General features: G+C 42.4%; 1 long non-coding RNA gene across 1 annotated transcript in view; it reads left to right on the forward strand.

Moving 5' to 3' along the window:
• Window positions 1–25492, forward strand: part of LOC141113757 (uncharacterized) — a 95564-nt gene that overhangs the window by 17017 nt on the left and 53055 nt on the right. Inside the window, exon 2 of the long non-coding RNA XR_012236816.1 lies at window positions 15554–15697. This is a non-coding gene — a long non-coding RNA (uncharacterized lncRNA). The remainder of the gene's footprint in view (window positions 1–15553; window positions 15698–25492) is intronic.

Genomic DNA, 25492 nt, shown 5'->3' on the forward strand with positions numbered 1-25492 from the left:
GAGGGGTGAACCTCAACGACCAGTTGTTGGCGCCGTACCTAGTTGCCCGTAAGGCCAGACGCTGGTATAAAAAAGTGTCTGTTTATTTATTTCAATTGGCTTTGCTGAACGCTCATGTGCTATACAGAGCTTCATGACGGAATGGATCCTTCCTTAAATTCCAGGAAGAGATTGTCAGAGTCCTTCTGTTTCCAGATGGTGCTCAACCTCACCTTCCCAATCCAAATGCAGTAAGCCGGCTGCATGAGAGGCATTTTCCGTATGTCCTCCTGAGTAACCCTACCCAACGAGCCCCTCAAAGAAAATGTCGTGTCTGTAAAAAAAGCGCAGATATAGGCGCGACACCTGCTATTTTTGTCCCTGCTGTCCTGACAATCCTGGTCTTTGCATTGGTGAATGTTTTGAACGCTACCATACATTAGTGGAGTTTTAGCGTAGGGTACAGCATTGCACAGACTAGGCACCATTTCATAGGGTCTCCCAAGATGCCATCGCATTTTGAGAGGCCCAAACCTGGAAACGAACTGTTACAGTTACAGTTACGGTTACAAATAAAAGTGTAAAAAAATTAAAAAAAGGAAAAAATAAAAAAAACACAAAAAATATCAAATAAAAAACAAAAATAGTTCTCGTTTTATTGTTCTTTCTCTATATATTCTCTCTCTATTGTTCTGCTCTTTTTTTACTGTATTCTATTCTGCAATGTTTTATTGTTATTATGTTTTATCATGTTTGCTTTTCATGTATGTAATTTTTTTATACTTTACTGTTTACTGTGTTTTCTTGTTAACCATTTTTTTGTTTTCAGGTACGCCATTCAGCAGCGTGAATTTATTTATCTTGACAGCAACAGCGTTTGCTCCCACAATACATAAAGCCGTGACTCCAGCGCTGTCGGAGGTGATTTCACCACCACAGTTAAAAAAAAGAGCATATATGCCAAAGCATGGGGGCAGCAGGGGTGGAGGAGCGATTTGCTCCTAACTTTTGGGGCAGATTCCCCCATGCTTCGGCATATATATATTTTAGGCACAGGTTGCATTAAAAAATGTTTTATTTTTTACTATTTTTTTTGTATTTGCTTTGCAGGTATGGTAAGTCTTACTGTTATACTGTAATGTTACTTTGTTTTATTGTTAACTATCATTTACTTAGCAGGTACGCCATTCGGGTGCAGCATGGATTTATTTATCTTGACAGCAACAGGGTTTGCTCCCACGATACATAAAGCCGTGACTCCAGTGCTGTAGGAGGTGATTTCACCACCACAGTTTAAAACAAAATGGTGCATGTATGCCCATCATTAGAAGTGGGTGGATGAAGGGAGGTATTCTAATGGTGGGCATAACCACCGATCAATCTCTTTTTTTTCGTTCAGCCCACAGGCTGCATGAAAAAAAAATTACAATATATGCCCAACAAGGACCAGCAACGTACTGATATGTTGCTGGACTTTGAGTGGTTATACCAGAATGATGCCTGCAGGTTTAGGTATTATCTTGGTATCATTCTTTTCAGCCAGTGGTCGGCTTTCATGTAAAAGCAATCCTAGAGGCTGATTAGCCTCTAGACTGTTTTTACAAGCAGTGGGAGGGAATGTCCCCCCCCCCACTGTCTTATATGGTTTTCTCTGGCTCTCCTGTCCCAACAGGGAACCTGAGAATGCAGCCGGTGGTTTTGCCAGCTGACCATAGAGCTGATCAGAGACCAGAATGGCTCCAATCATCTCTATGGCCTAAGAAACCGGAAGCTACAACATTTCATGACTTCGATTTTGCAGTATATATAAACAACGCCATCGGGAAATTGGGAATGCATTTTATCACACCTTAGTGTGGTCAGATGTCTTGAGGGCAGAGGAGAGATCTAGGGTCTAATAGACCCCATTTTTTTCAAAAAAGACAACCTGTCACTACCTATTGCTATCATAGGGGATATTTACATTCCCTGAGATAACAATAAAAATGATAAAAAAAATATATAAATGAAAGCAACAGTTTAAAAATAAAATAAAAAAGCAAAATAAATAATTGAAAAAAAAAAAAGCACCCCTGTCCCCCACTGCTCTCGTGCAGAGGCAAACGCAAGCGTCTGGCGTCATATGTAAACAGCAATTGCACCATGCATGTGAGGTATCACCGCGAATGTCAGATCGAGGGCAGTAATTTTAGCAGTAGACCTCCTCCGTAAATCTAAAGTGGTAACCTGTAAAGGCGTTTAAAGGCTTTTAAAAATGTATGCAGTTGCCGCTGCACGTTTGTGCGCAATTTTAAAGCATGTCCTGTTTGGTATCCATGTACTCGGCCTAAGATCATCTTTTTTATCTCATCAAACATTTGGGCAATATATTGTGTTTTAGTGCATTAAAATGAAAAAAAGTGTGTTTTTTTAAAAAAAAATGCGTTTGAAAAATCGCTGCGCAAATACTGTTTGAAAAAAAAAAATAAACACCCACCATTTTAATCTGTAGGTCCTTTGCTTTAAAAAAATACATAATGTTTGGGGGTTCAAAGTAATTTTCTTGCAAAAAAAAAACAAAACATTTTTTCATGTAAACAAAAAGTGTCAAAAAGGGCTTTGTCTTTAAGTGGTTAGAAGAGTGCGTGATGTGTGACATGTTCTAACTGTTCTAACTGTTGTGCAAAAAATTCCAGGACAGTTCAAACCCCCCCAAATGACCCCATTTTGGAACTTAGACGTCCCAAGCTATTTGCTGAGAGGCATGTCGAGTCCATGGAATATTGTATATTTTGAGTTGCGGAAAAAGACAATTTTTTTTTTTTTTGCACAAAGTTGTCACTAAATGATGTATTGCTCAAACATGCCATGGGCATATGTTAAATTACACCCCAAAATACATTCTGTTGCTTCTCCTGAGTACAGGGATACCACATGTGTGAGACTTTTTGGGAGCCTAGCCGCGTATGGGACCCCGAAAACCAAGCACCGCCTTCAGGCTTTCTAAGGGTGTAATTGTTTTATTTCACTCCTCACTACCTATCATAGTTTCGGAGGCCATGGAATTCCCAGATGGCAACTCCCCCCCCCAAATGACCCCATTTTGGAAAGTAGACACCCAAGCTATTTCCTGAGAGGTATGGTGAGTATTTTGCAGATCTCACTTTTTGTCATAAAGTTTTGAAAATTGAAAAAAGAAAAAAAAATGTTTTCTTTTCTTTCTTCATTTTCAAAAACAAATGAGAGCTGCAAAATACTCACCATGCCCCTCAGCAAATAGCTTGGGGTGTCTACTTTCCAAAATGGGGTCATTTGGGGGTTTTTGTGCTATCTTGGCATTTTATGGCCTTTGAAAATGTGATAGGTAGTGAGGAGTGAAAAAAAAAAAATGTACGCCCTTAGAAATCCTGAAGGTGGTGCTCAGGTTTCGGGGCCCTGTACGCGGCTAGGCTCCCAAAAAGTCTCACACATGTGATATCTCCATACTCGGGAGAAGTAGCAGAATGTATTTTGGGGTGTAATTCCACATATGCCCATGGCATGTTTGAGCAATACATCATTTAGTGACAACTTTGTGCAAAAAAAAAAGTTTGTCATTTTCCCGCAACTTGTGGCAAAATATAAAATATTCCATGGACTCAACATGCCTCTCAGCAAGTAGCTTGGGGTGTGTACTTTCCAAAATGGGGTAATTTGGGGGGTTTTGTGCCATCTTGGCATTTTATGGGCTTCAAAACTGTGATAGGTAGTGAGGGGTGAAATCAAAAATCTACGCCCTTAGAAATCCTGAAGGCGGTGCTCGGTTTTCGGGGTCCCGTACGTGGCTAGGCTTCCAAAATGTCCCACACATGTGGTATCTCCGTACTCAGGAGAAGCAGCAAAATCTATTTTGGGGTGCAGTTCCACATATAACTATGGCATGTGTGAGCAATATATCATTTAGTGACAACTTTTTGTTAAAAAAAATTATCTTTTTTGTCATTATTCAATCACTTGGGACAAAAAAATAAAATATTCAATGGGCTCAAGATGCCTCTTAACAATTTCCTTAGGGTGTCTACTTTCCAAAATTGGGTCATTGGGGGGGGGGGGTGTTGTACTGCCCTGCCATTTTAGCACCTCAAGAAATGAGATAGGCAGTCATAAACTAAAAGCTGCGTAAATTCCAGAAAATGTACCCTAGTTTGTAGATGCTTTAACTTTTGCGCAAACCAATAAATATATGCTTATTGACATTTTTTACCATAGACATGTGACTGAATACATTTTGGCCTAAATGTATGACTAAAATTGAGTTTATTGGATTTTTCTTATAACAAAATGTAGAAAATATAATTTGTTTTCAAAATTTTTGGTCTTTTTCTATTTATATCGCAAACAATAAAAATCACAGAGGCAATACCATCAAAAGAAAGCTCTGGAAAAAAAGGACGCAAATTTAGTTTGGGTACAACATTGCATGACTGCGCAATTACCAGTTAAAGCAGTGCCGAATTGTAAAAAGTCCTCTGGTCTTTGGCCAGCCAAATGGTCCAGGGCTGAAGTGGTTAATCAGTTTTCAAAATTTGTTTTGTTTATTCATATTCAAATTGATTCAATTTTCTAATTCAAATTCAGATTGATTCTAAGCGTTTTCAAATCAATTTCGAATAGTTTTCAAATGTGAATCGTTTTTCAATTTCCAAAGAGAATAAAATAGAATAGAAAATAAAGGAATAGAATAGAAAAGAATGTAACAGAAAATAAAAGAATAGAATATAATAGAGCAGGGGTAGGCAACCCTTGGCACGGGTGCCGCAAGCAGCACACAAAGCCTCTTTTGCCAGCACTCGACTCCCTCCCCATCAGCAGAGCAGTGCAGGGAAGTGTCAGTGAGACACTAATGCATTCCAATTTCAGAATTCCCCACACCGCACCTGCACTGAGGGGGAGGCACTGTGCATTGTAAAAGATGGAAAACATTGTTTGGTTCTCTAACTTTGCTGTAGCTGCGATCATCCACTTTTGTGATGGGGAAGAGAATGGGTACAGTTATGTTTCCAGGAGTAGTAGGACTGTCACTGGCCACTGCTAAAGCCAATCACAGTCCTGCTAGCCCTGCCCACCATCTGGAGGATGATGACTCGCTTGGTTGCCACTACCAAAGTCAGAAATCACATTCATCACATACAAGCACGTGGGCTGGATGTGAGAGGTGGATCAGCAGGATGAGTGTGCCAGGACAGGTAGATGTGTCCCATCTCTGCTTCCTTTCACCACTCTGCATATCACGCATATCATGGATGAGAAGAGGGTACAGCAGTGGAGCTGATGTGAAAGGAGGTGCATCGGTGGAACATATGAGCAGGGGGTTACAGTGGTTGAGCAGAAGAACATGGGGTACAGAGGTGGGGCAGATGTGCAGGGGGGTACAATGGCGGGGCAGAGGAGAAAGGAGGTACATTGTTGGGATAGATGAGCAGGGGGTCACAGCGGTGGGGCAGGGGAGCAGGAGGTACAGAGGTGGGGAAGATGTGCAGAGGGGTGCAGAGGAGAAAGGAGTTACATCTATGAAACACATGAGCAGGGGTTTACAGTGGTGGGGCAGAAGAGCAAGGGGAACAGAGGTGGGACAGGTGTGCAGGAGGTTCAGTGGTGGGGCAGATGAGAAAGGGGGTTACAGTGGTGGGGCAGATAAGTTCAGTGTTAGGACAGATGAGAAGATGGATCTGCGGTGAGAGAGAAGAGCATGGGGGTACGGCGGTGGAGCAGATGTGCAGGGAGGAACAGTGCTGGAGCAGATGAGAAAGGAGGAATATTGGTGGGGCAGATGAGAAAGGGGGAACATTGGTGGGAAAGATGAGCAGGGGGTTACAGTGGTGGGACAGAAAAGCAGGGTGGTACAGTGGTGGGGCAGGTGTACAGGGGGTTACAGTGGTGGGATAGAAGAGCAGGGGGGTACAGAGGTGGGGCAGATGTGCAGGGGAGACAGTGATCTGAGGTGTGAAGGTGCATGAATTGGGGCGTGAGAGAGCAGGATGTTAATTTCTCACTACTACTCAAGTAGTTTACAGTATTCACTTTATACAAAATCTTTTTCGTGATTGAGAGTGTGAAGTTGACATTTTTTTGTTATAAAATCGGCACTCTCAATTTCTTTGAAAACATTTTTCGGCACACTGTGCTCAAAAGGTTGCCTACCCCTGTAATATAGTAAAACAGAACAAAATAGGATAGAAAATAAAAGAAGAGAATATAATGGAATAGATTAGAAAGGAATAGAATAGACTAAAAAAAAAAAGAATAGAATTAAATAGATGATAACCATCTTTTGAAATTCGACTAGAATAGAAAAGAATAGAATTAGAATAGAATAGAATAGAAATAATATAACCATTTTTCAAAATTCAAATAGAATCAATTTGAATTTGAATAGAAAAGAATAGAGTAGAGTTGAATAGAAAATAACACAAAAGTATAGGAAAAAAGCAACCTAATAGAACAGAATAGAATGAATATAACCATCTTCCTATTCTAATCTATTCTTTTTTTTATGCTATTCAAATTTGAATTGATTCTATTAGAATTTTGGGAAATGGTTATAATTATTTTATTTTTCCATTAGTTTATTCCATTCTTTTCTATTTTATTTTCTATTCTATTCAAATTTTTTCCATTTGGAATTTCAGAAGATGGTTATATTTTTTATATGTCATTCTAATCTATTTGTTTCTATTATATTCTAGTCTATTTCTATTCTATTTTGTTCTGTTTTACACTATTATATTCTACTCTTTTATTTTTCTGTTATATTCTTCTCTATTCTATATTTTTTTTCTATTCTATTCCTTTATTTTCTATTCTAGTTTATTCTTTTTGGAAATTCAAAAACGATTCAAATTCTAAAGCTATTTGAATTTGAAAACTATTTGAAAACAATTTGAAAACTATTTAAATTCCGTCCAAATTTTTTTTCGTTATTTCAGATTCGTTTAAATTCGGTACTATTGTAATTCAAAAATTTGGATACATCCAAATTTCTGAAAAAACAAAAAATTCATCTGAATTTCAATTTGGAACTAAGCGAACACACATATATGTCCGTTTTGATTAACTCCACTTGCTCAGCAGGGATCGATCCATCGATCCCTGCTGAGCCGGCGGATGTTCGGTCCATCTCTGCTCACTGTGCAGGGACGAACCTGTCAGACCTCTGCTCTCCTCTATGGGGAATCGGATGAAAATGGACCGGATGTCAGCGGACATTTCATTGCTGATATCTGTCGCTCCATAGAGGTACATGGAGCTGCCATTCTGGTCCACCTAAAAAACTGACAGGCAGACCTGAACGGTGTGCATGTGTGAAAGGGGCCTTAATTTTCTTTCCTGCATTTTCCAATAACTTGTGCTAAAAAAAAAATACATTTTCAAAGGACTCGCTATGCCTTTCAGAAAATACATTGGATTGCTTGCTTTCCAAAACGTGGTCATTTTGTGGGCGTTTTTCCTGTCCTGGCACTTCAGGAACTCAATAAATATGATGAGTAGTCAGGAAATTAGATGCATAACCCCTTCACGCCGACCGTACGCACATATGCGGCCTCGGCTTGAAGGGGTTATACCAGAGTGATGCATCTGCAGGCATCACCCCGGTACCGTTTTTTAGAGCGAGCGGTCGGCTCTTTAGTGATAACACCTGATGCGGTTAAAAGCCGCTCGGCTGTTATCCTAAAGCAGGGGGGGGGAACATCTCCTCCCCAATGGCGTCACTAGGGGGGGCAGAGGGGGCCCTGACCCCCCCAACATTATGCTGTGCCCCACCATGTTTCCCCCAGTTAAATTTTTTTTTTACAAAAAGGCAATGTCTAAGAGGGAGAGCGTCCCCAGTCAGCTCCTGCGGGTGATTCCCCCTCCTCCCTTTGCTCGCTGACACTGCATAATGCGAGCACTCACACAACCACGGCCGCCCGATCTGCTCCTTCCCCTGCATCCTCATTGGAAAGGAGAAGAGCGAGTTGCGGGAAGGACTCCACCAGGACACTCAGTTACTAAAAAAACAGACTGATTTCTCCCATCCTTAGGACAGGAGAACCAGCCTGTAAATTCCAAGAGATGCCAAACCAGCGCTGTCAATAGCAGGGGCAGGACAGCAAGAGGAGGCTGGGGAACCCCACAGTAGCAGAACACCAGGGCCCGGTGGCAAGACAACCTTTGCAACCCTGATATATTTCCCACTGCTTTGGACCCTTTTATTTTCTTGGTGTGCTGGTGACATATATCTCTTGTGCTCTGCCACCCTGGGGGGGCCCCAATACAGTAGGAAGGGAATAAACTAAAGATAAATCACCGCGCTATAATAAAATTAATACATAAAAAGCATACTGAGGAAAATAAAATTGAAAAAAACAAAAGTGACAATTCGCTGATCAAAAACAAAACGCAAAAGCAGCTGCTGAAAATGGGATACACACATTACATAATAAATACAAAAAAAAAAAAGAGCAGCGCTGTGACAAAGAAAGTGAAAAAGTATATATATGTGATATACCCAAATCAAATGAGTAAAATAATAGACCCAAGTTTGCAATAGGTTACAAAGTTCATATAAATAAGATAGAAAAGTCCTATCCAAAATCAATCATAGATAGTGGACAAAATGGGAAGCGTAGATAGGTGGAGATACAGGTAAATCAATGTGTCCTTCACCGCACCACTGTGGTATTGATAAGAATGCGCGCTTACCAAACGGCAAGCTTGAAAAAGCTTGCGACCTTAACCCGGTCGGGGCCTTTCAGGATGGAACCATCAAAGGAAAAACACACCACCTTCGCTTGGATTAAGCACGCTCATCACCAATTAACACTGTATTGTGGAGATGTACCCCTGGCTAGCGATAGACTTTAGCCGTACATGCACTGCATCGTTGTCGATCTTCATTACCAGAACCCTTCTGAATCCATGTCAGTAAACACTGCTGATGTCCCACTAAATCTATGCAATCACAGTAGTTGTGCAATTCCTTTTGGCCTTTCTTCTCTGCTTCACGACAGATACAACATTCTTTTTAAATTGTAGAGTGTATGGAGACACAACCTCCACCCAGGAGTCTAGCTTGGGTATGCAGCACTGTTGCTGCATACCCAAGCTAGACTCCTGGGTGGAGGTTGTGTCTCCATACACTCTACAATTTAAAAAGAATGTTTTATCTGTCGTGAAGCAGAGAAGAAAGGCCAAAAGGAATTGCACAACTACTGTGATTGCATAGATTTAGTGGGACATCAGCAGTGTTTACTGACATGGATTCAGAAGGGTTCTGATAATGAAGATCGACAACGATACAGTGCATGTACGGCTAAAGTCTATCGCTAGCCAGGGGTACATCTCCACAATACAGTGTTAATTGGTGATGAGCGTGCTTAATCCAAGCGAAGGTGGTGTGTTTTTCCTTTGATGGTTCCATCCTGAAAGGCCCCGACCGGGTTAAGGTCGCAAGCTTTTTCAAGCTTGCCGTTTGGTAAGCGCGCATTCTTATCAATACCACAGTGGTGCGGTGAAGGACACATTGATTTACCTGTATCTCCACCTATCTACGCTTCCCATTTTGTCCACTATCTATGATTGATTTTGGATAGGACTTTTCTATCTTATTTATATGAACTTTGTAACCTATTGCAAACTTGGGTCTATTATTTTACTCATTTGATTTGGGTATATCACATATATATACAGTAGGAAGGGAGCTCACTGCAGAACATGTGAAAGGGCCATTGTGGGATCGTAGTAATGGGCCCCAGGATATATATATATGTATAATTGCATTTTATAGTTGCTCCCCTACTTTTGTCCCTGTCCCCCCATGTGCCCCCCTAAATATGAAAGATGCCTTCTGCCGCTCTTCCCGGGCCTCCCGTCCCACCGGGAGACCTGAGCACCAAGCTGGCGCATCTGCCGGCTAGGCTGAGACCCGAACAAAGCCGCATTTGGCTCTGATCGGGTCTCCGATGTAGTAACCTGGAAGCGACATCACCACGTCACTTTGTTTCGGTTTACTCGGCTGCCAATGGTGCCGATATAAAAAAATGACAGTATTCAGAATCGCCGTTTTTGGGGCGAAGGAGCAAAGGAGGGATTGGGGCCTTTTAGACCACTAAAAAGAGTACCTGTCACTGCCTATTACTGTCACAAGGGATGTTTACATTCCTTGTGACAGCAATAAATGTAATCAGATTACTCAGATTAATCAGGGACAATGTAAAATAAATACATTTAAAGCGCCCCCGTTCCCGCGAGCTCGCGCAGCAAAGAAAATGCATACGTAAGTCACGTCTACAAATGTAAACGGTGTTCAAATCACACATGTGAGGTATCACCACGATCATCAGAATTAGAGCAATAATTCTAGCAAAAGACCTCCTTTGTAATTCTAACCTGGTAACCGTTACGTTTTTTTAACCACTTAAGGACCGAGCCTCTTTTTGAGATGTGTTGTTTACAATTTAAAAACAGTTTTTTTAGCTAGAAAATGACTTTGATTTTTTTTCTAACGTATTTGCGCAGCGATCTTCCAAGCTCACTCTTTTTGGAAAAAAATACACTTTTTTGAATTAAAAATACGACAACAGTAAAGTTAGCCCAATTTTTTTTTATATTGTGAAAGATAATGTTATGCCAAGTAAATTGATACCCAACATGTCACTCTTCAAAATTGCGCCTGCTCGTGGAATGGCGACAAACTTTTACCCTTAAAAATCGCCATAGGCGACGTTTAAAAAATTCTACAGGTTGCATGTTTTGAGTTACATAGGAGGTCTAGGGCCTCTGACGTCGCTTCCACCCTGCAATGGTATGGAGACGGGTAGGGGCCATCTTCCCCTCACTCGTCTCCATACCCAGCAAGGGAGAAGATACGATCGCCTCCGCCGCTGCCGACGGCTCCGGTAAGCGGCGGAGGGCACCGGAGTGTGGCAGAAGGGGGGTGGCCCTCTCCTGCAGCTGATAAAAGTGATCTCGCTGCGAATCTGCCGCAGAGACCACTATTACCGGAAAGCAGACCGCCAGCTGAAGAAGAGGATACCGGGGTTATGGCAGCTACCTGCTGCCATAACAAAGATATCCCTCTTCGAAGTTAGGACGTATATCGGCTTGTGGCGGTCCATAAGTGGTTAAAGCGTTGCCTATGGAGATTTTAAAGTACCGTAGTTTGTCGCCATTCCACTAGTGTGTGCAATTTCAAAGCATGACATGTTAGGTATCTATTTACTTGGCGTAACATCATCTTTCACATTTTACAAACAAATTGGGCTAACTTTACTGTTTAGTTTTTTTTTAAAGTGTCTTTTTTCCCCAAAAAATGCACTTGAAAGACCGCTGCGCAAACACAGTATGACATAAAATATTGCAGCAATCACCATTTTATTCTCTAGGGTCTCTGCTAAAAAATATACAGTATCTCACATAAGTGAGTACACCCCTTATATTTTTGTAAAAATTTTATTATATGTTTTCATGTGACCACACTGAAGAAATGACACTTTGCTACAAAAAGTAGTGTAATGTAAAGTAGTGAGTGTACAGCTTGTATAACAGTGTAAATTTGCGGTCCCCTCAAAATAACTCAACACACACAGCCGTTAATGTCTAAACCACTGGCAACAAAAGTGAGTACATCCCCTAAGTGAAAATGTCCATATTGGGCCCAATTAGCCATTTTCCCTCCCCGATGTCATGTGACTCGTTAGTGTTACAAGGTCTCAGGTGCGAATTGGAAGCAGGTGTGTTAAAATTGGTGTTATCACTCTCACTCATACTGGTCACTGGAAGTTCAACATGGCACCTCATAGCAAAGAATTCTCTGAGGATCTGAAAAAAAGAATTTTTGCTCTACATAAAGATGGCCTATGCTATAAGAAGATTGCCAAGACCCTGAAACTGAGCTGCAGCATGGTGGCCAAGACCATACAGCGGTTTAACAGGACAGGTTCCACTCAGAACAGGCCTCACGGTGGTTGACCAAAGAAGTTGAGTGCACATGCTCAGCATCAAACACAGAGGTTGTCTTTGGGAAATAGACGTATGAGTGCTGCCAGCATTGCTGCAAAGGTTGAAGGGGTGGGGGGGGTCAGCCTGTCAGTGCTCAGACCATACGCCACACACTGCATCAAAATGGTCTGCATGGCTGTTATCCCAGAAGGAAGACTCTTCTAAAGATGATGCACAAGAAAATAGTTTGCTGAAGACAAGCAGACTAAGAACATGGATTACTGGAACCCTGTCCTGTGGTCTGATGAGACCAAGATAAACTTATTTGGTTCAGATGGTGTCAAGTGTGTGTGGTGGCAACTTTCGGTGAGGAGTACAAAGACAAGTGTGTCTTGCCTACAGTCAAGCATGGTGGTGGGAGTGTCATGATCTTGGGCTGCATGAGTGCTGCCTGCACTGGGGAGCTACATTTTATTGAGGGAACCATGAATGCCAACATGTACTGTGACATACTGAAGTAGAGCATGATCCCCACCCTTTGAAGACTGGGCCGCAGGGCAGTATTCCAACATGATAACGACCCCAAACACACCTCCAAGATGACCACTGCCTTGCTATTAAAGCTGAGGGTAAAGGTAATGGACTGGCCAGTCATGTCTCCAGACCTAAACCCTATTGAGCTTCTGCAGGGCATCCTCAAACGGAAGGTGGGGGAGTGCAAACTCTCTAACATCCACCAGCCCTATGATGTGTTCATGGAAGAGTTGAAGAGGACTCCAGTGGCAACATTGTGACGAAAAAAAAACTACAACTTCAAAAAAACTGGCCATTGTTGTGGCAATTTTTATTAATGTATGTGGTCAGAGGTCCTCCAGTTTCAGTTTTGCTGCAATACGCTCATGCGAGCGTACTCGCACATACAGACGTCATTGGAGGACCATTGGTTGTGGAAACCTTCCCATGGACACGGCAGATCTGTTCGTCCTTTAAGGGATGTTTGTTTATGCCTCACCAAGAGACTGGCCACCTCATGGCGACTGCATTAACCCTCCTAGCAAACAGATCTGGGTACATGGGAACAATAGAATAACCATACGAAATTATAGCTCACTGAGCCATGGTAGAGTATGGCTCGCGTCAATGGTAGCAGTGGGAATGTGCACACGGCCGTGATTGGAGCCATGTTTGTAGTGTTCACAAGGTGAGGCACATTGTGTCTCAACAGGAAACTGCCCACATGGATCTGCACACGACCGTTTTCACACCTCACTACTGCAATTCTATTTGAATTTATACATGTGCAGTGGTGGTGCGTCCATAAGGGCGCACGGACGCCGCCCCCTCTCACCAGCCACCCCTCTATCACCAATAGATAGATTTATGCATTGCATGAATCTATCCACGCCCACCTATGCCACCCCCTAGTCAGGCTCCCGGCCCCTTTTCGGGTGCCTGAATTACAGCGGCAGGGTTTTTATTTTTTTGCACCTGATTAGAGCCACAGGCCGCCGTCACCCGCTGCCCCACCGAGACAGGGTAAGCACTGGGCAGACGGCGGGCAGTGTTTGATGGGCACAGAGGCAGCGTTTGATGGGCACAGAGGCAGAATTTGATGGGCACAGAGGCAGAATTTGATGGGCACAGTAGCTGCGTTTGATGGGCACAGTGAGGCTGCACTTGATGGGGTTTTTTTCAGAATTTTTCAGTTTGTTTGCACTCCTCAAAATTTTTCAGCACCAGCCACCACTGTACATGTGTCTGATTGGTTCTTTTGAAGGAATACAAGTGTCTGATTGGCTGATTGTGAAGCTACCACCTCCCTTTGTTATTCATGTTTTACACTATAAATAAAGACAACAGCTCCTAAAGAATGTCTGTGTTACTTGGAAATATACAAGCGCGCTTTCCCGGCATTATACAAGAGAGCTATAATTGTGCTTTTCAGCACAAAGGAATTATTTGCTTATAGGAGAAGCTTATAATTGTTCACTACACCATGCCTCTTACTAAATACCTTGAACTGTCTACTTTCCAGAAAGGGGTCATTTTGGGAGTATTTGTACTGTCTTGTCATTTTATAGGGCCTTAAGAATTCAGATAGGCAGTCAGTATATCAGGATTGTTTAATTTTCAGATGTACCATAGTTTGAAGACTCTATAACTTTCATACAGATTAATAAATATATAGAGTTTTTTTACCCAAGAAATGTGGAAGAATATATTTTGGCCCAAATTTTTTCTTTTAAAAACGATTATTTATTTGCAAGGTTTTATAATGAAAACTAATGCCGCGTACACACGACTGAACTTTACGGCATATTTGGTTCGGCGGACTGGAGTCCATCGGACAATTCGATCGTGTGTGGGCTCCAGCGGCCTTTTTTGCCCCAAAAGTTCGACGGACCTAGAAATGAATTATGTTTCAAATCTTTTCAATGGACTCGAGTCCGGTCGAAAAGTCCGCTCGTCTGTATGCTAGTCCGACGGACAAAAACCGACACTAGGGCAGCTATTGGCTTCTGGCTATGAACTTCCTTGTTTTAGTCCAGTTGTACGTCATCGCGTACGAATCTGTCAAATTTTGGTTGATCGTGTGTAGGCAAGTCCGTTCATTTGGAAAGTCCATCGAAAAGTCCGCGGGGCAAAGTATGCCGTAAAGTCCGGTCGTGTGTACGCGGCATTAGAACAACTAAAAGGTTTTTTCCAAAATATTCAGTATTTTTTTCCTTTTATATAGCAAAAAATAAGAAACAACAGTGGTGAATAAATACCATTAAAATGAATCTCTATCTGTCTCAAAAAATATATAAAATTCATTTGGGTACAGTGCTGCATGACTGAATAATTGTCATTCAAAATGTGACAGCACTGTGATCCTAACATGCTTTTTGTCCTAGGATGGCACCTCCCTCTCTCCTCAAGTTGAGAGTTATAAAAATATGTGTGCTGTACTAAAATAAATCATGATATGTGCTCAAAAGTATAGTGCATAAATGATAACATAAATATAATAAGCATTCCAATATTCAAACAACACAAGTGCAAATGCAGGGTCATATATGTAAGGTGAAAGAACGCCCAAAGGGGAAAAGTGGAGATTTCATGCAAGAGCACACATTCTCTGGTTACAGCATTTGATGTTTGGAATGTTTCATGGACTTACACTTTTTTCACTGTTTTCACATTTGCACTTGTGTTGCTTGAATGTTGGAATAATTATGAAATTTATGTCATAATTTACGCACTATATTTTTTGACCACATATTGGGATTTAATATTGGAATGAGTATATACTGTATTTATGCACATACTTTTGATCACATATCATGATTTATTTTAGCACAACACATATATTTTAAACATCATGGAAGTGATCACTGGTCTTATTTGCTTTCAGCTTTATTTATTTTTTTAGTTGGTGTGCAAAATTATTTTTACACAACTTTAGATTTTCTGAGAGGGACAGGGGAGTTTTAAGAGTTCAATACATATACTGTGTGTGTGTGAATATATATATATATATATATATATATATATATATATATATATATATATAAATTTTTTTATGTACAATTATACATAACCATTAGCTTATTAACTTATAACCAGACATGGATTTATTTTTTCTTCCTCACAGTTTTCTGCTTGGTTTATCAGTTCTCCAAAAATGAGAAATGCATTCCGAAAAGTAATTCTTCATATGGAATCTTTCAAATTGGCTCGGATTGGTGTATTGATTCTGAAGGTCGTGGCAAAAATCTATGCAAAATAAACTGCGCAAGTAAGTAAATAAAACGTAATTTTGAAAATCTCGAACAAAGTCATCATTTGTACATTCATATATTTTTGCCCTTCAATTACAATATTTAAGTTTACTTCTATATTTTCATAAAATACCCATAGCCCAAAAGGGCATTTTTTTCTTTTTTTTCTTTTTATTTTGAATAGAACAGGGAGGAGAGAAAACTTCTGCCAGTTTTTTGTTTTTCTGCTGTCTGTGTACCATTACAGAAATGGTTACTTCCTCTTACTATCCCAGAGACATAATAGGGAGTTAGAGGAATTCTCTAAAAAAAAATAAATAAAAAAGTCCAAATAAAGTGCAAATATAGTGGCAAGTGTCCAATCCTCAGTTCTCCAGACAACACTTGTTCCGGGAAAAACGCATTGGGAGGGGCCTCACACGTGATGTCATTCTGCACACCATCTGAAGATGCCTGTATAAAGAGCTACATGCTGTTTGAATTTATGTATTTTGTAAGTGAGATTTTATTATTTATTAATAAATGGCTTGCAGAAAATACTACTCTATGTTGGCCTCCTTTGCACCTTAATCCTCGGTTGAATGAACTGATTTAAGAACAAAGGGAGTGTAATTTCCTGGATTGTGGTTTTATTTGGCTGCTGAGCAGCAAAAGGTTTCTTGATCTCTATGTGAGATCTATCAATCTGGTAAGGAGCTCATTAAGGCCCCTTTCACACTGGGGCGGTGGGGGCGTCGGCAGAACAACAGCGCTATTTTTAGCGCTGCTGTACCGTCGTTCTTGCAGCGGTATTCGGCCGCTAGCGGTGCGGTTTTAACCCCTGCTGGCGGCCGAAAAAGGGTTAAAATCCCTCGTACAGTGTGGCTATAGCCGCGGTATAGCCGCGCTGTCCCATTGATTTCAATGGGCAGGAGCGGTGAAGGAGCGGTGAATACACTGCTCCTTCACCGCTCCAAAAAAGCGGTTTGCAGGACTTTTTTCACCGTCCTGCCTGCGCACCGCTTCAGTGTGAAAGCCCTCGGGCTTTCACACTGAACAAACAGCGGAGGCTGTTTAGGGGCGGTTTGCAGGCGGTATTTTTAGCGCAATACCGCCTGCAAACCGCCCCAGTGTGAAAGGGGTCTTACTCTTTGTGATGAAGAGGCTTTGGTGGCACATTCTTTCTATGGTGGTGTGGTCTGCTCAGGATTTCCACACAAGGATATTGAAGGATAGGAAGAGCATGGAGGATTGGACACTTGGCACTATATTTGCCCTTTATTTGGACTTTTTTTTATTTTCTTTTTTTTACAATTTATGGACTATATTTGAAGTTTATATGTTTATATTACACTATTGATTTAGCACAGTAGTTTAGCATCATTCACATGAATTGGAATTATATCCATTATATTTACTATATTTTTTTTTAAAGGGACAGCGCATTCTTATGTGTTCTTTTTAGTTTTATCATATCTTACACCTAGATAGGTGGTGGGTTGCAGCAGTCCCCTAATTTAATTCATTATATCTATAGAGTTTACAGTGCCTTGAAAAAGTATTCATACCCCTTGAAATTTTACACATTTTGTCATGTTACAACCAAAAACGTAAATTTATTTTATTGGGATTTTATGTGATAGACCAACACAAAGTGGCACATAATTATAAAGTGGAAGGAAAATTATAAATGGTTTTCAAAACCTTTTACAAATAAGTATGTGAAAAGTGTGCATGCATTTGTATTCAGCCCCCTGAGTCAATACTTTGTAGAACCACCTTTCACTGCAATTACAGCTGCAAGTCTTTTTGGGGATGTCTCTACCAGCTTTGCACATCTAGAGAGTGACATTTTTCCCCTTTTTTTTTTTGCAAAATAGTTCAAGTTCTGTCAGATTGGATGGAGAGCGTCTGTGAACAGCAATTTTCAAGTCTTGCCACAGATTCTAAGTTGGATTTAGGTCTGGACTTTGACTGGGCCATTCTAACACATGAATATGCTTTGATCTAAACCATTCCATTGTAGCTCTGTAGTTGTCCTGCTGGAAGGTGAACCTCCGCCCCAGTCTCAAGTCTTTTGCAGTCTCTAACATGTTTTCTTCTAAGATTGCCCTGTATTTGGCTCCCTCCATCTTCCCATTAACTCTGACCAGTTTCCCTGTCCCTGCTGAAGAAAAGCATCCCCACAACATGATGCTGCCACCACCATGTTTCACGGTGCGGATGGTGTGTTCAGGGTAATGTGCAGTATTCGTTTTCCATCACACATAGGGGGTGATTTACTAAAGACCCGTGCCTGTGGCGCAGTGGAGAAATTGGACCAATTGCACAAAAAACGGGACTCAAGACATTTATCAAAAATTATGGTGCACTTATATGCACCAAACCATATTTACATAGGAAGCGCTATTGCGCACTTGAGCAATCCTTCGCGTCTACCATTAGCAAGCGCAGCCAATGTAATCTTCTACATTTTTGTCTGAATACTGTGGATAACTTTACTACAGTTTACCAACTTCTGTTACCAGGCTAAAAAGTATGTATATAATATTGTTTAAATGCACAAATTCTGTCCAGAACATGTAGATGTGTCTTACAACTAATCAAGTCTTTTTACACCCTTCTTTCAGCTTTTCTCAACTGCACATGCTCATTGTCAAAGCTCACCATTTCATCCTCGCCTGACAGGGCGCACACGCTTTAGCTTGTTAAATATGTGTTGCACACAGGCGCATCTGAGTTCTCCAGCGTGCACAACTGCTTATACATCGGGCACTTGCTCATTGTAGTTCTAATCATGTTAATGAGCTTTTCCTTATCACATGGAGAATATTTCTTCCAGTTTTATTCCATTCATTCACTTCTTTTTGAAACATCTCAATATTCATTCTAGAGATCTTCCTCTTATCAACAACCGTGCGGATATTCCCTGGACTTGTAATTGTGCATTTTATGGTGATAATCTATAATCATTGGTGGAGCCTAAACATCCATGAAAACATCTTTTCAATACATGTCTGTGTATTGTGCATTCTGGACAATTCATTTCCCCATACACTGTGCAATCTGATTGGATGACGTTTAACCCCTTCCTGACCGGCGCACGCCGATGTACGTCGGCAGAATGACACGGCTGGGCAAATGGACTTACAGGTACGTCCACTTGAATTTCCCGCCGTGCCATTGCGTGCACGCCGGCTGGGAGCTTCGTGAGTCGGGTCGCGGGTCCCGTAGACTCGATCGCCGTGGGGATACCCGCGATCGCCTCACGGAGAGGACGAACGAGGAGATGCTGATGTAAACAGCATCTCCCCGTTCTGCCTAGTGACAAGTGTCACTGATCTCTGCTCCCTGTCATCAGGAGCAGAGATCAGTGACGTGTCACACACAGCCCATCCCCCCTACAGTTAGAACACATCCCTAGTACTGACTTAACCCCTCCCCACCCCCTAGTGGTTAACCCCTTCACTGCCAGTGTCATTTACACAGAAATCAGTGCATTTTTAATTGCACTGATTGCTGTATAAATGACAATGGTCCCAAAAATGTGTCAAAAATGTCCAACATGTCCGCCATAATGTAGCAGTCACAATAAAAATTGCTGATCGCCGCCATTGCTAGTAAAAAAAAAAAATATTAATAAAAATGCCATAAAACTATCCCCTATTTTGTAAACGGTATAACTTTTGCGCAAACCAATCAATAAACGCTTATTGCGTTTTTGTTTTTTACCAAAAATATGTAGAAGAATACGATCAGCCTAAACTGAGGAAAAAAAATGTTTTTTTATATATTTTTGGGGGATATTTATTATAGCAAAATGTAAAAAATAATGCGTTGTTTTCAAAATTGTCGCTCTTATTTTGTTTATAGCGCAAAAAATAAAAATCGCAGAGGTGATAAAATACGATCAAAAGAAATCTCTATTTGTGGGGAAAAAAGGACGTCAATTTTGTTTGAGAGCCACGTCGCACGACCGCGCAATTATCAGTTAAAGCGACGCAATGCCGAATCCCAAAAAGTGCTCTGGTCAGGAAGGGGGTAAAATCTTCCGGGGCTGAAGCGGTTAAATACACTCATTTGCCATACACGGGGGCTGATTTACGAACCGTTTGAGCCATGAGTTGAGGTGCACACTGAGGTGCAACGTATGTTTTGGTATTTATGAAACGTTTGCGCCGGTAAGGCTCGATTCACATCTATGCATGTTGCTTTTGAGCATTTCTGCAGTGCCCTTTATGCGGTGCTTGCCGCGTTTTTGAACATGCGTTTTTGCAGCTTTTATGCAGCGTTTTGCGTTTTTTTTTTTTTTTTTTTTTTTTACAGTGTTTTTTTATACTGTATACAGTGTAAAAAAAAAGAAAAAACGCAAAACGCGGTAAAACCGCTGTAAGGCTCCATTCACACTAGCGCGTTTTTTGATGCATTTTGCATTTTGCAGAAATGCACGGGAATTTTTTAACATGGGTTCCTATGGAACATGTTCACATCAATGCCTTTTTGTTTCTCTGCATTTTTGGAAAGGGTCAGGGACTTTTTTTCATGCAAAATGCAGCGTTTTGCATGTAATAGAATTCAATGGACAAGCATCAAAAACGCAAGTGCACCGTTTTTGCAGCGTTTTTGATGCGTTTTTGATGCGTTTTTGCCGTTTTTGTTTTTGTTTTTTTTACATTTTTTTTAAAATTTTTTTTTAGACTGTAAAAAAAAACTGTAAAAAAAAAAAAAACGCAAAACGCAAATCGCGGCAAAAACGCCGCAAAAACGCCGCAAAAACGCTGCTCAAAAACGTGGCAAGCATGAAAAAAAAAACTCCAAAAATGCTCAAAAGCAACATGCATAGGTGTGAATCGAGCCTTAAAACACGGTACTTGCGTTTTGGATGCGGGTCCATTGAATTCTATTACATGCAAAATGCTGCTTTTTGCATGAAAAAAAGTCCCAGACTCTTTCCAAAAACGCAGAGGCACAAAAATGCATTGATGTGAACATGTTTCATAGGAACCCATGTTAAAAAATTCCCATGCATTTCTGCAAAATGCAAAATGCATCAAAAAACGCATTAGTGTGAATGGAGCCTAACACAGCACTATTCCCCATTTACTACAGTAATCTCGGTGCATGGGAGGAGGCGATCAGTATGGACATGGCACAATACCTCTTCAACTCAAAATTAAAAGAAGCTGGAAGTGCCAATATTATGGGGGTGATGTGGGCTGATGTGAAGAAGTATAGTAATAAATGCCCAAGTAACAAATATGCCCAAAATAGAATGAGAAAGTAACTTTTTCTGAACAAGTTTGCTGTGCCTGCAAGTACGCTTAGAACTGCGTGAGGTCAATTTAAGCACTGCGCATGCGCAAGCTGTATTTGCGCTAGTTTAAATGCGTTGGTTCACTGCGCAGCCAAAATCTTAGTAAATGTCATGTAATGTAAATGCATTTGGGGTTGAACGGGTGCACCTCTAAACTTGACATTTTTTATTTTTTTTACGCTGGTTCACTTTTATAGGGTTTTTTTTGTCGGATATTTGCACACAGGTCATGTTAGCATGTTACGTTGCCAACATGTGACATGTACCTTGTTAAAATTATGTAAAAAGACTCTCACTCCTCTAGCTCCTCCTAAAATGGCATTTAACCTTCCCTCTCTAAAACATATGATTTCCTTGGGTTAGCTTTTGCTTTTAAAGGGGAACGCCACACTCCATTCTCCAATCTCCAAAGGCTGTGAGCTGCCTTCACCAATCCAAACCACATCCTTTTTTGGAGCAAACAGGGCCAGCTAGGAAAGGGGCGAGAAGAGCGATCGCCCAACTCCCTCCCGAACCATACAAGGTCCCATGCACTCAACATAGCTGGCTGCCTTTGGGGCATGTTGGGCTCAGCCAGAGATTCCCGGTGGGCTGATGGCTCAGTGTGGCTGGTTTCTGCCGCATCTGCGGTGCGCGGCGATCTACCCGTCAACCGCCGACAGCTGTCGCCTGACGGATAGATCATAAGCCAGTATGCAGAGTAGCGCAGGAAGCGTGTGTAGTAAGTTCTCTCTCTCATGTCACGTGCGGCTGCTCTCCAGTGGCCCCTCCTCTCTTCTCGTCTATCCCCATTGGCTTGTAAGATCATCTGGGATAGACGAGAAGAGAGGAGGGGCCGCCAGGGAGCAGCCGCGCGTGACATGAGAGAGAGAGAACTTATTACACACGCTTCCTGCGCTACTCTGCATACTGGCTAGTAAGATCCTGATGTGTCCCCTGATGTGCCCTATACTGTGCCCGGATCATGTGCCCCCTGAGGTGCCCCATGCCCTGGTGTGCTATGTGCCCTGTGCCCTGATGTGCTATGTGCCCTGATGTGCCCTGATGTGCTATGTGCCATGTGCCCTGATGTGCCATAATGTGCCCTGATGTGCTATGTGCCCTGATGTGCCCCATAATGTGCCATGTGCCCTGATGTGCCCCGTGCCCTGATGTGCTATGTGCCCTGATGTGGTATGTGCCCCATAATGTGCCATGCGCCCTGATGTGCCCTAATGTGCCATGTTCGATGTGCCATGTGCCCCGATGTGCTATGTGCCCTGATGTGCTATGTGCCCTGATGTGCTATGTGCCCTGACGTGCCCTGTGCCCTGATGTGCTATGTGCCCTGATGTGCTATGTGCCCCAATGAGCCCCATAATGTGCTATGTGCCCTGATGTGCCCTATAATGTGCCCTGATGTGCCCCATAATATGCCATGTGCCCTGATGTGCCCCGTGCCCTGACGTGCTATGTGCCCTGATGTGCTAAGTGCCCTGACGTGCCCCGTGCCCTGATGTTCTATATGCCCTGATGTGCTATGTGCCCCGATGTGCCCCATAATGTGCCATGTGCCCAGATGTGCCATAATGTGCCCTGATTTGCCCCGTGCCCTGATATGCTATGTGCCATGTGCCCTAATGTGCCATAATGTGCCCTGATGTGCCCTGATGTGCCATAATGTGCCTTGATGTGCCCCGTGCCCTGATGTGCCATGTGCCCTGATGTGCCCTGATGTGCCATAATGTGCCCTGATGTGCCCCGTGCCCTGGTGTGCTGTGCCCCGATCTCCTATGCCCTGATGTTCCCCGTGACTTGATGTGCCTTGTGGCCCTGTGCCCCATGCCCTGATGTGCCCCGATGTCCTGTGCCTCAATGTCGTGTGCCCTGATGTACTGTGACCTGTGCCCTGATGTCCTGTACCCTGATGTGCTGTGTCCTGATGTGCTATACTTTGATGTGCTGTGCCCTGTACCCTGATGTGATGTGCCCTGATGTGTTGTGCCCTGTACCCTCATATGTTGTGCCCTGTACGCTGATGTGCTGGGCTCTGTACCCTGTTGTGCTGTGACCTGTGCCCTGATGTACTGTGCCCTGATGTGCTGTGCCCTGATATGCTGTGCCCTGTACGCTGATGTGCTGGGCTCTGTACCCTGATGTGTTGTGCCCTGTACCCTGATGTGGCCTGGTGTGCTGTACCCTGATGTGGCCTGGTGTGCTGTACCCTGATATGCTGTGCACTGATGTGCCTTGTATCCTGATGTGCCTTGTGCCCTGATGTGCTGTGCCCTTTACCCTGATGTGGCCTGATGTGCTGTGCTCTGATGTACCATACCCTGATGTGTTGTGCCCTGGGCCCGTCTGGATGAAGGGCCACATTTTTGTCCCAGTCCAGCCCTGGGCTCAGCCCAATACCAACCACAAAGCACCTTGTACCCACTAGTTTAAAGGGGCATTCCACATTCTGTAAAGCCCCCCTGTCTGCAGCCCCCCACAACCCCAGCCTAGGGTTGTGTGGAAGAGGCCCTTGTCCCCCTGAATATGGGGACAAGGTGGTTGACTTTTGGGGTGCCCGAGCCCCTCCTGCCCCTAAGCACCCACCCCCCTTTCATGGGCTGGCTTGCTGTGTGTTTGGCTAGGGGTTTGTTAGTGCCCGGGAGGGGCACAATATTTTTAGATTTTGGGGTGGTATCTTTAACGTGGGGGTTCTCATTTTAAGCCTTCACAGCCCCAAATGGCCTTGTATGTATTGGGGGGGGGGGCAGGCTATTTTTAGTTTTGTGTTAAAAACTTTCCTGGTGCCTTCATGGTAGCATATGCATGGATTGTGCGTATGCTGCCATGGATAGGCACCAGGAAAGAAATTACAGAGAGGCAAGTATTCAATTTTCCATTTTAGTGCAGTGGTTCTCAGCCTCAGTTCTCAAGTACCCCCACAAGACATGTTTAGGGATTTTTATCTTGGCTAAAATAGTTGTCCAAAATACCAAGCCATTGACTGATTTAAAGCACCTGTGCAAGATGAAGGAAAACCTGCAAACATGGCCTGTTGGGGGTACTTGAGGACAGGGTTGAGAAACACGGATTTAGAGCACTGAGCTAAAATTCAGTGTGAACCGGGCCTTAGTGGCTAGACACATTACATATTTATGGTCAAAATCTGCATAAGGCCAAGTTCACACTGGTGCGATGCGAGAACACTGTGAATCCATTGCACCGACTAGCATGTCAGTTCACACTGCCATATGCGAATCGCTGGGGAGTGTCAATACATTGTTAACGACACCCCCAGTTGAGCTTGCATATCGCACTGCAAACTGACAGTTTGGACATGAATCGGATCGCATATGTGTGAACATATATGTTTCTGCACTAAAAATGCATGCACAGTGTTTTTCATGTATTCCAATGGCTCTAGTTCACACTATGCAGTCAGTTTCTGGTGCAGAAACTGACCGGAACTCTATTGGTGCAAAAAAAACGGAACTGCATGGAACTGCATCTGGTGTGAACTGGCCCTGAGGCTGAATCACACCTATGCAGTTTTAGTGCTTTTTACATTTTGCAGATTTGCAGTACAGTCCATTTAACATTGTTTCCTATGGAACATGTTCTGTAGTGCAAATCAGAAAAAAAACGCACGGAACTGCATCTGGTTTTATGCTGACACATTCTGAATAGGAGTTACTAATCAGCTACAGCACCAGACACAAGCTGCTTTCTCTTTTTGGGTATTAACCCTTTACACATTGCACAATGTATGGGGAAAGAATTGCTCAGATAGATGAGAAGATTTATATGTCATCCAATCACATTGCACAGTGTATGGGGAAATGAATTGTCCAGAATGCATAATACACAGACATGTATTAAGAAGATGTTTTCATGGAAGTTTCAGGTCCACCAATGATTATAGATTATCACCATAAAATGCACACAATTACATTTTGACAATTATGACATTTCACATCCAAATCCAGGGAATATCCGCACAGTTGTTGATAGGAGGAAGATCTCTAGAATAATTGAGTTGTTTCAAAAATTAATGAATGGAATAAAACTGGAAGCAATATTCTCCATGTGATAAGGAAAAGTTTATTAACATGATCAGCATTACAATGAGCAAGTGCTCAATGTCTGTTCTGTATTTAAGAATGTGTCTGTGCCCATGCGCGCAACGATTCCACGCATCCGGCGCAAGTCACCAGCTGTTTCTATTCCTTTAAGGATGCGCCATGTCGCAATAACTATTCCTGCTCACGCAAATGCAACAACATGTTCATAAATCAGTTCCATAGTGTTTTGCTTTAAGGCCAAAAAGTTCAATTTTGGTCTCATCTGACCAGAGCACCTTCTTCCACATGTTTGCTGTGTCCCCACATGGCTTCTCGCAGACTGTAAATGGGACTGACTTCTTATGGCTTTCTTTCAACAATGGCTTTCTTCTTGCCACTCTTCCACTCTTCCATAAAGGCCAGATTTGTGGAGCGCATGACTAATAGTTGTCCTGTTAACAGACTTTCCCACCTGAGCTGTGGAT

The sequence above is a fragment of the Aquarana catesbeiana genome, linkage group LG12 (genome assembly GCF_042186555.1).
Source record: "Aquarana catesbeiana isolate 2022-GZ linkage group LG12, ASM4218655v1, whole genome shotgun sequence".
Taxonomy (NCBI): domain Eukaryota; kingdom Metazoa; phylum Chordata; class Amphibia; order Anura; family Ranidae; genus Aquarana; species Aquarana catesbeiana.